The sequence below is a fragment of the Lampetra planeri genome, chromosome 15 (assembly GCF_965212315.1).
Source record: "Lampetra planeri chromosome 15, kcLamPlan1.2.h2, whole genome shotgun sequence".
In the NCBI taxonomy this organism is placed as follows: Eukaryota; Metazoa; Chordata; class Hyperoartia; order Petromyzontiformes; family Petromyzontidae; genus Lampetra; species Lampetra planeri.
In genome coordinates, this window is record NC_136121.1 from 6,781,909 (window position 1) to 6,798,789 (window position 16,881).

The following is a 16,881-nucleotide window of genomic DNA, read 5'->3' on the forward strand; positions in this document are numbered from 1 at the left end:
TGTTTTCATTAAAATTAAACTCTTGAAAGACTATGAACAGAATGTAAAAGCTTTCACAAGACCATGCATGCTTTTTAAACGCTTTGAGAAATCAATTTTTTTTCTCACAGAAAACAGAAAATAATAATATATTTTAATTGAAACAATCTGTAATAATAGGGTTTTTACCTTTTTTCTGGCAACAAAACTAAAACCTCTTTACAAGGATTCATGTCTGCATGAACCACAATACTTGCAGTCAAAATGCAAACAAAAAACATACTATGATAATATATGCATTGTCCTTGAAACTGATTGGTCCACACTGGTGTGGACTGTTACTGGCAAAGGAGGTCTAATGATGAAACAATCTGGCTATATGTATATGTGAAAAGGTTATGTTGAACTTTGTCACTAAGGATTACACAAGTATAGCAATCGTTTCGTAATTTAAATTATTGAATGACTGAATGAGTCAGTGAGCAGGGTCATTGAAAGCCAAATATGAAGGTCTGAACAAGGTCAAAGACTTTTCGATTTAAAGCTTTCGTGACTGCAGGGATTAATATTCTTGATTCTTTCGGTAAAGTCACATAGAAGGGAAATCATAAAATAATAAAAATTAAACATTGTATAATAAAATACAATTCTGACAAGGGAAATTATAAAATCATAAAATTTTACATTATATAATCCAATTCTCACAAGGGAAATAATAAAATAATAAAAACAAAATATTATATAATAAGAATTTTATTATATAAGAATTTTATTATATTATGTTTTATTATTTCCCTTCTACGTGACTTTACCGAAAGAACCAAGAATATAAGGTCAAAGACTCCCATTGATTATCCACTGTAAATGTGGATACATTTGGCTCGGCATCCACTAAGAATTAAAAACTGTGCAGGGTCTTAAAGGAGATCAATGTCACAATTGTTTTTCAAATGCCAGCTAAACTACTTTGATTTTCTGAGCTGAATACGCAGTTGGATTAAGCAAATGCAAAGTACACATGATTCAGCATTCATTTACCATTGGTTACATCATTATTCGATATTTTTACATAAAATCCTTAAATCTCACGGATGAAGCTATTGTATCTATATTTTTCAACACAGTAATTAAGTAAAATACGTTTAAATGTTTAACATACGGCATGTAATCCCCTATTTTAATCGTACACAATGGAAACTAAGGTTACATACTTTTTCAAAGATGAAATACACGTTTTTTTTTTATTTCATAATGCGACATTTTGCTTGTACACTATTACAGGTGATATTTGCCAAACAGTGAACAGCCCATATAACAAAAACAACACCTGCTGTTTGAACCACTACAGAAAGGAGCAGTGGAAATTGTGATGTGTGCATTTGCAACACAATCCTTTCATAATTTAAGAATACTGCGAGTGGTTGGCCTCTGAAATCTGACGAGACTGAAACTTCACAGAATGACCTTTGCTCCCTAAATCAAAACAACCATTCCTCATTGCAGGAATATAACTTTCCACAGAGGAGCACGGCTACTAAAAAAAACCCAATCTCACAAGGAGTGTTGTAATAACAGCACGTTTTTGTTTTAGACTCCTCGCCGCTACAATTGATGTTACTGTTACGGAATCTCCCCGCGAGATTCCAACAAGCAAGACGCGGGGCCCACACCGAGCCCACGTTGATCGAACGACGTTCACACCGCATCCATCCCCTTTTACACTTTGGTGGTCTGCACCATCTCACCGGTGGATTGGGAGGGAACAGCGGGTGACTGACACAACTGGCCTTGCCCTGCCTCGCCAGTCGCGGCGCTGCGCTACAGAAACGTAATCCTCGCGTGGCCTGCTGCGAACACAGTCAGGATAACGGAGAGCGGGTCTCGTGCGCTCGCGGGCCCGTAAAATTATACTTTCAATCATCAATTCGGTTTCACACGCATGCGGTGGAAACGGCAGGTGGTTCGGTGGTTAACACGCGGTGCTCCGAACCCCGGAGAGCTGAGTTCGGTTTCCAAACACGGCTCAGCTCGGTGGAACGCGATGTCTGAATTAGTTCTGGATCACACCCTTGACCAAACTACACTGACAAGTGTGGCTGTGTATAGTCAAACAACTCCCGGCAGGCGATGGACAGAGAGCTGTAGATTAATAAATATAGAACGAATTCACCACTAAGGGATTTGTGGTTTAGGGGTGGTGTATCCAACTGGTGCCTCATAAATCGAGGTTCAGTTTCAAGAGTATTCAAAGTTTGTTCATATACTCAGGGTAGAACAACGTATTCATGGTTTTATATGCTTCCATAAGTTCGTCACACATGTATGGAATTGCACGGTGAAGACTGGTGTTTTTACTCTTAGTTTTTTTCGGTAAAGTCACGAAGGTAAAAAATAAAATGAAAAGTAATTCAAAGTAATAATGAAAATAAAATAAAATAATAAATCACGACGTTTCGGAGGCAACAGAACTCTCCGTCATCAGGTGGGACCGTCACAGCTAAAATTACTGCATCAAGCTGTGACGGTCCCACCTGATGACGGAGACTTGTGTTGCCTCCGAAACGTCGTGATTTATTATTTTATTTTATTTCCATTATTACTTTTATTAACTTTAAATTTTATTTTTTACCTACGTGACTTTACCGAAAAAACCTAAGAGTATGAATCCTTGCAGTAACGAAAGCTTCAAATCTAGAACTGGTGTTTTTTTAAATTCGTATATATGTTTATGCCAGCTCTGCAACTACGAGAGGCACTACCATTCATAACACACGCGAAAAAAGATGTATGCATTCAATTGCAGTGCTGAATTATGTCAATGCAGCAAATTGCCGCGGGGGTGAATCCTCCTCGCCCTGTAATATACCGGGCATACCTGTACATATAACACAACGGTCGCCTTCATACACGAACCCCCCTCTAACCCAGCTTAAATATACGCTCCAAGCTTGGGGTGTTTCATTCTTCGCCTGAGGATGGCTGCTTGCGTTGTGGCCGAAACGTCGTGAGAATTGTTTTATTATGTTTTATTTTTATTATTTTATTACTTCCCTTCTACGTGACTTTACCGAAAGAACCAAGAAGATGAATCCCTGCAGTCACGAAAGCTTTAAATCGAAATTTAACCGCCTCTACGGGGAGGGTTTCCACATAACTTTGAGATCCTTCAACAAGCTCCGGGACAAGAAGGCTCAGCTAATCGAGTCTCTCACCTTTCTGAAGAGATGCCGCGACTCTAAGGTAATACCGAACGCATTTACACTAACATCTGCTGCTGTAACTTCTTCTAATGCGAAACGAATTCTGTCTAGAACTAGCTTAGCTCTTATCTCAGAGAAAATCAGACTTACGCGCACCGAACTAGATCAGTTAGACAAGACACTCTACAAATCACACTTATCCTTGAGTGCAACAATGTCCACATCGGATTGGGAACATGTGGAAAAAATGACTGCCTCTTCAGCTGCCGCTATGTCGACTAAATGTAAGGACAACTTGATTTCCAAATTCAACCGCCTCTCAAACAAGAAACCGGACCCACACATTGAAAAGCTAGATGTTAACAAAGTCGTAATTAATCGCAGTAACAGTCCTATTTCTGAAGGTTTGAAATCCGTTTTAGCTAAAGGACTAAACTTTGCAGTCACACCTAGACACATACCAGTTAATGATATAATTGCTCGAGTAGATGTAGCTCTCAAGGGCTTGAGTCACATCGCTGCAGACGTAGCAAGATCGGAAATCTCTGTAACCCTCAAAAACGCTAAGATGCCAGCTAGCAACATCAGCAAAGATGAGCGTTTTGAATTAGCTCAATTAAAAAAGAGGGATGACATTGTCATCCTCTCAGCCGACAAAGGCAATGCCACTGTCATCATGGACAAAATAGAATACAACAACAAAATTCAAGAACTACTCACCGATGGCAGCTATACAAAAATAAAAAGAGACCCCACCAACAGCCTCGTCTCCAAAACCAACAACATCATTTCTGCTTCAACCGCATTAATTGATCAGACCAAACAGTTCTCGTTGAAACCTTCTGCAGCCAGGCCACCAAGATTGTACGGCTTGCCAAAGATACATAAAGAAGATACACCTCTTCGTCCCATTGTCTCTACTATCAACTCCCCGACTTACAAACTGGCTCGTTTTTTGTCCGAAATCCTACGGCCTTTCACTGGAAAAACCACCTCTGCAGTACTAAACTCTACTGACCTGGTATCAACAATCAAGGGGATTGCCCTGTCCCCAGACGACCTGCTTGTCAGTTTTGATGTGGTTTCCTTGTTCACCAAGGTGCCTGTGCCTGACACCATCGCAATCATTGAAGACTTGGTTCATCAAGGACTGAATGCTGGGGTACCCCCCCTGGTGAGACACTGCTTAACCAATACATACTTCACCTGGAATGGAACCTTCTACAAGCAAATTGAGGGCACCCCAATGGGCTCCCCCTTATCTCCGGTTGTAGCCAACATCTTCATGGAGAAATTTGAGACGGACGCCATCCAGACTGCGACTCTACGCCCGACCTTATGGAAGAGGTACGTAGACGACACTTTTGTCATCTGGCCACATGGCCGGCCTGCTCTAGACCAATTTCTCGACCATATCAATTCCATACACCCAGCCATCAGATTCACCATGGAAGTCGAAAATGATGGCAAGCTACCCTTTTTGGATGTCCTAATCAAAAGGAGACCTGATGGTTCAATGAGCCACTCTGTCTACAGGAAAGCCACCCACACGGATGCTTATCTAAAACCGGATTCCCACCACCATCCATCCCAGAAGAATTCTCTCATCAAGACTCTATATCATAGAGCCCAATGCATCTCCGACCATGAACACATTTCCAGTGAACTCAAACACGTACGCCAAGCTCTTAAGGCTAATGGTTACTCCGACTACACAATCCGCAAAGCCATCACTCCAACCACCAAGAAAGATCCTGTTGAGGAGCCTTTCAAGACCATCACCTTACCCTACATTGCTGGGGTCACAAAAAAGATCTCCAAAATCCTGATTAAACACAAGATCCAGGTCCGATTCAACACAGTACATAAAATCCGTGATCTGGTACCGTCTGTAAAAGATGTGGTTCCAGACATACAGTACCCTGGTGTCTACAAACTAAGTTGCCTCTGTGGTAGCAGTTACATTGGGGAAACCAAACGACATGTCTCGGACCGCATCCGTGAACATAAAGCTGACCTGAAACACTGTAGGACAAACACCTCAGCCGTGGCAGATCACTGTTACAACTCAGTGGGCTCACATGACATTGACTTCTCCAAGACAGAGGTTCTCTGCAAGCCATCTGGCTATCATGAGAGATTCGTACATGAGGCGATCCACATTTACAAACACAGAGACAATTTTAACCGAGAAGATGGATTCTGGCTTAGCAATCACTGGAAGGACGTAATAAACCATTTTGATACACATTAGGGTGGGTAGAATAATACATAGTGTTATATTAAAAATGTATAAGGTATAGGGTGGTTTATAGCAATACAGTATGTAATTTAATGTTGGTTTTGCCTATGGAAGTATATAGTACGGTATAGACGCGTGTGATGTAAGAGAATAAAGTTTAGATGGAAGCATATTATATAATTTTTTACAACGTAGAATATTTCATGTATTACTTACTGTTAGTAACTCAGCTTATTGTAGAGTATAGTAAGTTTACTGATGATGCTATGTAGTTTATACTTTAGTTTGTCATGCAGTTTATACTGTAGTTTTTTACGTGGTTGTTTAGTAACTACAGCTACATACTATTAACATTCCTTTCCTTTGTTAATGCTCCCCCCCTTCCCCCCCCCCCTTTGATGCTGCTAATCCTGCATAATGCACGGGCATAGTATTGATTTGGAACCCCCCCCCGCCCACCTCCTACGCATTTTCCATATGCTGAATTCCTCTTGATATGCAAATTATTTTGTTTAGGCGCTCTTCTTCCCACCTCCCCCCCTCTAACCCAGCTTAAATATACGCTCCAAGCTTGGGGTGTTTCATTCTTCGCCTGAGGATGGCTGCTTGCGTTGTGGCCGAAACGTCGTGAGAATTGTTTTATTATGTTTTATTTTTATTATTTTATTACTTCCCTTCTACGTGACTTTACCGAAAGAACCAAGAAGATGAGTCCTTTGTATTCACACAGAGGGACGGTGCGTTGTCATTCACACCAACATGACGGTTTACATTTGTGGTCCAGCTGACTCATTGTGCAAGCATGCTCCAAATTTACCAAGATGCATTATTACTGTCACACTTAAGTTGTTTTACAGCGCACGAGACATCCTCCGATGAAAGCCATTAATGTAGCCGTCCGTGTAATGTTGGGTTCTGAACGACACCAGCCAGCTAAAGTTTCACGACGCCAAGCGGTAGTTTGAAATTTCTCTCCGGACGTTCAGACATTTTTTTGCTCCCTTATCGGCGAACAGGATCAGATAAAGCTTTGGGATCCATCCGTACCTCCGTCAGCTGACCGTCTTTCAACCCCAGATTAGAGAACAGCACCTGATACGTCTGGAGCAGGGCTAAAGACCACCATCCTATCATCAGCGCTCGGAATTTTCGTCATTGCTCTCCAAGACGTCTCGCTCGTGATACATGACTTCATAGGCCGTGACCTTGGTTGACCTCACAAAAACACCATAGGTGTGTATAATGCTGTGAGTGCGTTTTTGCGTGCGTGTATGTGTGTGTGTGTGTTTGCGCACTGTGCTATGATCCTAGCGACCCGGGTTTGATTCCCGCTCATGACCAATAACAGTGGGGAATATTTGAACTGGTCTTGGGCCCTTCTCTGAGCTCGACTCATCTTCAAATGACTACCTGGAGACAAAGGTGCTCTCTAACAGCACTTGCCCCAACAGTCTGTTAAGGCTATATGGGGGATATTTGTCTTCATCGTTGGTCTGTAAATATCAGCACCGGGGAGACAAAAGCGGCTGGGTGTGGTGATGGCCACACGACCCTCTCGTGGGCTGTTTATCACCAGCAGCATCTATCTCAACAGCCTGTGCTGGCCACACAGAGGATCTTTGTCTCTGTGTGTCTCTGTTTTGTAGCGGTGAGCACGCTGCAATGTGAGCGGCATCTCAAGTTCACTATCTAGCCGCGCAAAACATCGGTGGCAATTGGTATCTGGAACTTAACCCCACAGCCTCCACCTAGCTTCACGTAGCACAATAGGTCTTTTTTCATAATGTCTGTGGAAATAGTCCGAGATTTAAAGAAAAGACAAAGTTGAAGGGGTTAACGTAAATAGGCCGTTATCCCCCTCTATCTCATAAATAGTTTGCTTTGTAATTGCCACCAGCTGATGTCGCAATAACATACCTGAGGTGTTTAAGGGATATTAAAACAAAATCAACATATTTCGGTGAAGAGCATTCATTGTTTGACTGTTTTATCTTAGGACGTATGCTTGCCTCATGAGCTTAGAGAGAACTCTGTGGAAAGAAATTGATTGATTGATACATGCACAAATTGCGGCATTTAACTTTCCTATTGCTCTGTTTGTTTTTACTCCTTGAACCCTTCATTTTTGATAGATGATTTCACTCGATTCTTTTGTATTGAATACATGGAGAGATTTTTAGGGTATACAAAAAGTACAGTATGTGCATGAAGCACACTTGTTGATACCACATGTACTTATATTATATTTGAATGTACTTTAGTGACTTGTTGAGTAAACATTTTACATTAATTACCTCCCTTAATGCATTCTGCTTTGACTGAAAAACTATGGCAAATTCAACTATGCAGGTGGCTACGGACTTCAGTTTGATCAGATGGTTTTGATTAGCATGAATATACGCGTACTAAAATAGGAGGGAGCGGAGGCACGGGGTTTGGCGCACTGCGCTATAAATTCGACAGGCCTGAGCACAATTCTCAGCCACGGCTAGCATCGCTGGCAAGTGACACTTGAACTGGTCCTTGGCAGCCATCACCAACCCGCACTGACCAGCGTGGTGAACAGGGGCGGTTTCTTCATTAGGGCGATTGGGCGACGCACCACCAATGTCATTCAACCACAGAGTCATGCTAGCCGTCACTGTGCCTCTGGATATAGTCCAATCAGCGTCATGTCACGTTCTGTGGAGTACCGCCTCTTATTGGGCGATTTCAGTCCGGCTGAGAATCGCCCCGAGTGGCCCCATAGACTTACATTCAAAGATGTTTTTTTTCGAACGGGGGGCGCTGCAATGCATTCTCTATGGCTTCCGGGAGGGCTCGCACTAACGTGCTTACGTCATCATACGTAAGCACGTTTCATCCAACAATATAATTTGTCGCCACCTAGTGGAATCTTTAATAAAAGAAACTTGAGTGGATTGTATTAATAGTGAGTATAGAAACAAACAAGATGTATTGTAAGAGTCACTTTATTTTTCATTAATATTAAAGAAGTGAAGTTGCCTTTACATGCTTAAGCTGTTAATTTATCCATTGTGTAGTGGTGATACGCGCTGGGTGTATATGTCGTGTGCCAGCGCGTATGTACGGGTGTGTGTGTGGTGACGCGCGCTGACGGGGAGGAGCAGGCGTCAGTGCGCGGGTGGGGGTAGTGCTGCTGATTGGCTGTGTGCCGGTGACGCGCCCAGAGGGAGTGATCGGGTAGCAGCGCGGTGTGATTGGTCGGAGAGTGGAAACACGCGCTGAGCGGAACCGGATCGTGGGGATAGCGCGTGGGGATTGGGTAACGGAGGAGCGGTGCCGACGTTGAGGTCCGCATCCGCTCCGTCTCCCGGGAAGAAGGGGTATATAAGGTGATGCACAGAGGAGCAGGGGCAGAAGTGGAACCATCTAAGAATGAAGACGAAGGTGCAGAGATAGAGCCCGGAGAGGAGAGTAATGGAGAGTAATGGAGAGTAATGGAGAGTAATGGAGAGTAGAGGAGAGTAAGGTATAAGTGTGTAGCCAGCGAGATAGAACGGTCTACACGAGCTGAGTAATGTATAGTGTGTAGCCAGCGAGATAGAACGGTCTACACGAGCTGAGTAATGTGTAGTGTGTAGCCAGCGAGAGAGAGAGCGGTCTACACGAGCTGAGTGATGTATAGTGTGTAGCCAGCGAGAGAGAACGGTCTGCACGAGCCGAGTATGCATACGGTGTAGCCAGCGAGAGAGAAAGGTCTACACGAGCCGAGTATGCATACGGTGTAGCCAGCGAGAGAGATGCAAAGTCTACACGAGGCGAGTGGAGAGTGTAGCAGAGGCGCAGAGTCTACACGAGGCGAGAGAGGAGTGTAGCCGAGGCGCGGAGTCTACACGAGGCACAGAGAGCCGGCAGCACAGAATCCAGAGTCAAGAGAAGCGCATTGTGAAGAAGAGAGGCCACGCGTTGTATTGTTACGAGTCAAGATTTAATAAAAGAAGTGTGTTCCCGTCAAGGAGTTTCCTGCCGTCATTTTCCAATACTTCAATTGCATGGGTGAACCTTATCCTTATCAATCATCCAGACATTTGCCCCCCCTGAGAGATTTTGCAGGAGCCGCCACTGGTGGTGAAGTATGGTCAAGCAACTGCCATGACTGACGCGACATGGCAAGGCCTTGATCCGGCAGTGGATTGACATAATGGTTGGAACTCATATGCCTTAATACTAACATATACATGATAATTATTATGTGGTTCCTGATAAAAACATAAGCGCTGATAAATTAATACATTTTGCTAAAGTAAGTTATATTTATTACCATACCATTTAAGTTATAACTACCTCCCATGTTTCGCCGTTCACATTTAGACGTTTCACTGGGTTATTACTTTCAGTTTTGCCGTACATCAGCATATTCTTTTTCAGCTCCTCACACACTCGGTCACACTTTGTCACTCTTTCTTTACTTTAGCCCCAAACACAGCCTTCGCGTCGTCACTGAGCAAGCAAGAGGGATGCGTTCACTCCCCATTTAGTGCGAGCAATTGCCGAGTGGGAGGTTTTTTTTTCCCGTGTGATTTACGTTGCCACAGTCTGCCACCGAACTGCTCACCTGAGCCGGAGAACAGGAAGCGCGGGAGACATTCTTGGGGCTCCAAGCGATTGTCTCGTGCCACGAGAAATGTCGCCGGTCCCACACTCCTGAAGTGATGAATGCTCGCACTTTCACCGACTCCCGTTTGTCTTGCAGCAATCCGTTGTGCCTGTGTGCATGTGTAAATATATAGATTCAAACACATACAGGGTGGTGTAGTACTGAGCACACTGCATTACGAATCAACTGACCTGAGTTTTGATTCACGGCGACGGATAACATCGGTGCATGGGTGTTAGCTGAATGGGTCTTGGACCTCCCCTAGGTCAACGCGGCCTTAAATGAGCAAACATCAGAAGTGGGGAGACAAAGGCAGGCGGACATGGTTATGGCCACACCAATTCCTCTCATGGGCTGTCATGACCTTAATAGGTACTCACTGGCAAGCATCTGCCACAACGGTCTGCTGAAGGCTATCAGGGATCTTCGACGCTGCCGTGGCCCAATTGCTCGCACACTGTGGCCTCGCAATCCAGAGGTGGCCTCCGGTTCACTCTCCGGGCGTGGCAGTTGAAATAGAGGGCACGTTTCTTCGCCCTCCTCTGTTCACCCCAGCAGTATAACTCGGACCAACCACAGTCGATTGGCAGGTCGTGTGTGTGTGTGTGGGGGGGTAAAGTGTGGCTACTCCAATCTCGTCCAAGACATCTGCCCAACTTGACAGAGGAGGCTAAATGCCAACTGGTGGGGCTGTCTAGAGCTGCATGGGGCCCAGGCCCCCGTATCGCGAGCGCAGGAATCGCTTTTCATCTATGAGCAGCCAAACTTCTAGTCTGCGCAAAGTGGCAGGTCAAACGTAGCGAGGGTCCATGACACTTTGTTTGATATCGGCTGTACGCTCGCCTCTGCCTCCAAAAACGAGGGTGGAGGAGCGCCGGTGTGGGTGACGAGCGGGGGGGCCGTGGGAAAAAGGCGGTAATGGAGGCCGCGTTGACGACGCGCCTGGGATCCCAGCTCGCTGGGCACGAGGGTCAGCGTGAGCCAGGCCCGGTCAGGCTTCCCGTCGCTCACGGCAGGTGACGGGGCTTAGCTTCACCGCACGGGGCCACCGGCTTCCACGGGGTCACGGGGGTCGAGTGGGCTGGGTAGGGGAGGGGTGGCAGTGGCGGGTGGTGGCAGGAACAGGTGGAGAAGGCCAATGCCACGACTCCCAGAGCGCATGAAAGTTGAAGGCGCAGGAGGAGTAGCAGAGGGAGGGAGGAGAAGGGTGAGGACATGGGGAGGGCAGCATTATCGGGCTGCAGGGATGACGCACAGCAGATGAGCGATGCAGGGAGCTGGGGAACGTCGCAGGTTGAAGCACAATACGATGGCTGTGGAGTTTGTATGTATGTATGTTGAACTTCTTTAGCACCGTGCCTAGTTTAGACTGTGCTAGTCGAAGGTGCGGAGGAAGGAAAACAAACTAAACACAAAACGCAGTTGCGCTGCAGCATGAAAAATGTATGGAATCCTTGTGTTTTTTGGGGTATACGTAACATATGCTTACATGATTTAAGTAACACTAATTTTTCAGAGGTAGCAGTGATGTCCTGTGCTATAAGCCCGCCGACAAAATTACGTCTGAGCTAGTGCATGGCATGGGAGACTTTCATCTAGCAGTGGATAGACATTGGGCTGTACATTCATCATGATATGTATTCTATCAGACGGTGGCTTGGCCCCCTTAAGTGTGACCAACACCACAGAGTGCTTTGCTTGGTGTTATTAGTCTATCGGTCAAAATGCCACGACTGTGTGTCACGGCAGTCTCCTGTGGAGCTTGCCGTGTGCATGTTTATTGTGCACGCACGCTTATTATTATTATTGTGGCAACCCCGCATTGACGAGGAAAGTCGGGTAGAAAAAAAGTGACTGACATACGGATATTTGGGAACGGTCTTAGATTGTTGAGCTGTGAAACAACCTAGCCAAAATCCTGGATTCACATTTTGGGCATGCAAATATTTTAAACAGCTGTGTTAAGATGTCAAAATACCAAATTGAAACCTTTTACAAGGAATCATGTCTGCATTAACCACAATACTTGTGGTCAAAATGCAAACAAAAAACATACTCTGATAATATATGCATTGTTTCTGAAACTAATTGGTCCACACCAGAGACAGCTTTCTTTCGTACGCCTTTTGACGTCCACTGGTCTAACACCGTTTGAGACTAGGCTCGAAAGAAAACTGTCTCTGGTGTGGACCAATCAGTTTAAAAGACAATGCATATATTATCAGAGTATGTTTTTTTTTGCATTCTTGAGTGCAGCAAGTAAGTGCATTGGCTGAATTAGTACTCTCAGCATGGTCACCAATGGCTACACACACACACATGTGCACGTCAAATTGTAATGTTATTGGTGATCTCCCATCTCCAGCCAGTGCAGGGCTGGCATGGTGTGAGTGTAGAATCGACGTAACCCTGATATTTGTAGGGCACCACGATGAGAGCGTAGCACAAATTGAAATTTCATCAGTATCAGACTCCGGAGAATTCTTGACGGCAAGTGTAACCAATTCTGCTCTCTCACTTGAACCCTCTTTCATCCTGGCATTTACGATGAAGCCCCCCCGCGCCTTTGTAGATTTCTCAGACGAGATCATATTCTCCTGCAGAACAGCCTTAATTATCAAAATAGAGAGTCACAGGATCTCCCGACCGCCCCTCCTCAAGTCTCGGAGCCCTCCTACTTTCCCACACCCGATATAGCTGAGGATGTGTGCCTTGTTTACACTTTACCAGTAAAAGCATAACACTGCCCTGCCACTCCGCTAGACAAAACAGCCGGTCGGCCTTGTAAAAGTGCGTGCATCACGGTCTGAAAGCCTCTCGTCATAACCTCGCTTGGCTAGAGCCCGCCTCGCGCAGTCCTGACAAATTATTTGTCCATGCCCCGCACACGCACACACACAGAAGATAACCCATCGCATAGTCTCTTTTGACTGCCAGGTTAGTTGGTTGTATTGATCAATCGGTCCGAGGTGGGCAGCACACTGCCGCAACTGGTGGGCAAGTGTTTGGTGGGATAAGCACACACAGGTGGGCATCGTGACTTTAAAGTTGCTCCATCTGAGAAGCTGCTTCAATAACCGGTGGCTGCCCATGCACACAACGGGGATTTTAGCGGTGCCAGCATCTACCAATCATAATCTCGTATTTTTACAAGTGCAGGCTGACAAGTTTGCTCAAGCCTATCCTTTGTTACAGACGATAGGGGCCTTTCATTTCCACCAGCTACAATTTTATCCACCTGCCGAACACTTAGACACAGGACATATTTAATACAAATCTCAAACTGACAGATTATGGCAACTCAGAAGTTCAATATATCTACACACATGACATCATGCTATACGTGGGAAAAGTGTGGATTGTATCTGATTACGCACTGGAGGCATTCCGCCCCTACTAAACATCTGTGAAAGAGAGCTTCTTACGTAGCTCATCGGATTCCTCCAGTCGGAATAAATATTCCAATTATGATTTGGGAGCCTTAGTTCCGAAGTTGGGTGAAAACTGTTAGTTGTGATGTCTGGACTATAATCGGGTTAAATATAAATTTTGTAATTATTACAAAAATGCGTAAAATGTAATGGTGGGCAACAGTGAAACCGTGGGGTTAATGTACTGCATCACGAACCCGGTGATCTAAGTTCACTTCTGGACCACGGCTAACATCAGTGGCGAGTGATATCTGGACCGGTCCTGGGCCCTCGTTCAACAAGCTGCATTGATCAGCATGGTGAAGTATGGTCCACCAATCCCAGTGACTGACACAAGGTGCAGGGAGGCCTTCATCCAGCAGTGGATTCGTCAGACCGTATCACATTTTCGTTGTGGTAATGAACACACCTGTAAGAGATGCTCATTGAAAATGTGGTTTCATTTAATTCTGCGCCGTAGACAATTTATGGATTATTTCAGTTTGTTAAAACGAGAAATCATTTTATTCCAGAGGTTTGTTTTAATCCATTGACGGTTACTTTTACAGCAACATCTTAACAGTACTCACAACATTTAGGAAAAAGTTGTATTTCCCATCCTTCGAAATGCTTTTATTTGTCATTCATAGAAGTGGTCATGGATACATTATTAAACGACAGATTTACTCTCAGGATATCCAATGCCCTGATTTGCCACGGATAAGGAGCAATCAAATGTGCCCCTAATTATATCCTTTAGTGTATTAAAACAGGGAAAAGCTGTGAGATATATTGTGTTGTTGTTACCAGTGCTGGTGGAATGAATGGCTGCATTTGTAGGGCGATTGAACAGATTCCTCAAGTGGCTCTTTCCCCAGGGTAGCTATAAAAAAGACCCGTGCCGCAAATATTCCGTGTGTTTAATGCGTGCAAGAGTTACGTCTCTTGGCAGGCGGTGTACTTAGAACATTACTGGTAAGCACGGACGTGCGGACATTCGAGAGCCAAACTTTTTTTTATCGTGCACATTTAATATTTTAATTTTTTACGAGAAAGTTCACGTTTGCAATGAAACATTCACTACGGGGTGTGTTGTGTGTTATTTTACTCACGCTCCAGAGTGAAGTACTATAAATAAAACACGAGTAAGGGAAGCCGGGCAGTAATACAGAGCCAATTTGACATACAGGAGCATTGACATTCATTGCACTGTGGATATAACTACTTTACGCTTATGCTATGCCAAATTGTTATATTTATAAATGCCTTCAGGATTTCGAAATGCTTAATGAGATATTGAGTTCACTTCAGCAGGAACATATCTATGTAATTGTTTTATTTAAAGTCTTTCTCAATCCCCTGCTGGATGAAGGCCCTTCCCATACCATGTCTGTCACGGAGGTGACGTGACCATACATCACCACGCTCATCTTCTTGGTTCTTTCGGTAAAGTCACGTAGAAGGGAAGTAATAAAATAATAAAAATAAAACATAATAAAACAATTCTCACGACGTTTCGGCCACAACGCAAGCAGCCGTGCGTTGTGGCCGAAACGTCGTGAGAATTGTTTTATTATGTTTTATTTTTATTATTTTATTACTTCCCTTCTACGTGACTTTACCGAAAGAACCAAGAAGATGAATCCCTGCAGTCACGAAAGCTTTAAATCGAACTTCACCTCGCTCGTCAGTACGGTTTGATAGAGAGAGTTGGCTCGACCACGGCTCAGATGCCACTCACCAGAGGTGTGGACTCGAGTCATGTGACTTGCGACTCGACTTGGACTTGCATAACAATGACTTTGTCCCACCTCTGCCACTCACCACTGATGTTGGCCATGGCCAGGAGTGAAACTCGGGTTGCTGGGTTCATCTTGCGGCATGCTAACCGTCGCACCACCGCTCCATGCACTTACTGTTGTGTATGTTTCTCTTGAGAGACGAGGAACAGCTGAGGGGGGGGGGCATGTGGCCCAGGAGTCAGAGGGTTCGAATTCTTATTCTTGGGTCTTTCGGTAAAGTCACGTGGGATAGGTTCAAAGAAAATAACAAAAAATAACAAAAAACTACGACGTTTCGATCGCAACACAAGCGGTCGTCTTCAGGAAAAGGGGGGTTAGCATCCAAGGCAAACTGTTTGTAAGGGTTCGAATTCTGTTGCATGAAATAAAACCAGTTGATCGCCTCGGTCTGCCCCACCAATGGCGCTATAAAATGTTGACTCTTAGCTTTAATTCCCGCAACAATGGGCAATCTCTGTGAGCCACACCTGAGAGAAAGTTCGCCCCCTAGTGTACGGATAGAATTAAGTCTCTTGAAGCATGTATCGAGTTGCTTTTTGTGTCTAGTTTGTTGTCCTTCCCCCGCACCTCCGATGGACACGGTTGGCTACGTACGGTGCGAAAGAAGTTCAACGTACATACACACATAAAGAAGATTGCAGTTCTATGAAACCTTTCCGACAGCTCTGTTCTTCACCTGAGGACGGCTGCTTGTGTTGTGGCCGAAACGTCGTGAGAATTTTATTATGTTTTATTTTTATTATTTTATCATTTCCCTTCTACGTGACTTTACCGAAATATCCAAGAATACTTCTGTGGGCAGTTCTGGAACATACAGGACATTATTCTGCTAAGCCAAAGTTCCACATGATTTCATCACTCCACGTCGTCAAATTGAAAGCACAGTCTGAATGGTGGAGTTGGTTTGGTGGAGTTGGTATAGGTGTGGTTAGTGGAGTGTGAAGAGATTCAAGTGTTGTGAGCGCATTGTTCTATAAATGTAATGGGTGGCCATTGCATGAGGGTCAAGCAAGTAGCTTCTTGTATATCTATTTTCTCAGGTGGCCAGTTGCACAAATGCACCCTAAGCGAAGTTTTACTGGTAGGAACCTCCTGGTTACACCAGCCCACAGGGGATTATTGTGTCCGTCGTGCAGGGAGGGGCTGGGTGGGGAGGGGAGGGTGGGGAGGGGCTGGGTGGGGAGGGTGGGGCTGGGTGGGGGGGGGGCTGGTCACCCCGTGGTGCCCTTATAAAACTCAACGTTTAACCTACTCGCGCCGGCTTGTGCCCGCCCTCACAGTCGGCCATTGACCGAGCAACTCAACGTTCCTACCAGCTCCCTCCACAGGAATGTGTTTTATATTTTTTCCTTAAAGCTGATTTCTTTAGGAAATTCAGGGACATTTTCTCTCGAGCTGGTGTTGTGTTAACCAACCACAGGGGCCTAAAATCCCAGGGCCCTGTGGAAAAAGTCTCGAGCCTCAGTGAGGTTATCGCCGATATATAATTCGACGTTTGTCTATACGAGTATATAAGGCAGGGTGTGGGATCGCTGGTATCATCTCTCAGCACTGCAGGGATCTGTTCCTTCTGTCAACGCTAGATTTGCCACGCGTTCACACCTGACCCTCCTCTCGATTCTCCCCA

At 44.9% G+C, this 16,881-nt stretch overlaps 1 protein-coding gene across 1 annotated transcript in view; it reads left to right on the forward strand.

The window, feature by feature from the left end:
* Positions 1–16,881, forward strand: part of LOC144722633 (uncharacterized) — a 100,023-nt gene that overhangs the window by 77,296 nt on the left and 5,846 nt on the right. The window lies entirely within an intron of this gene.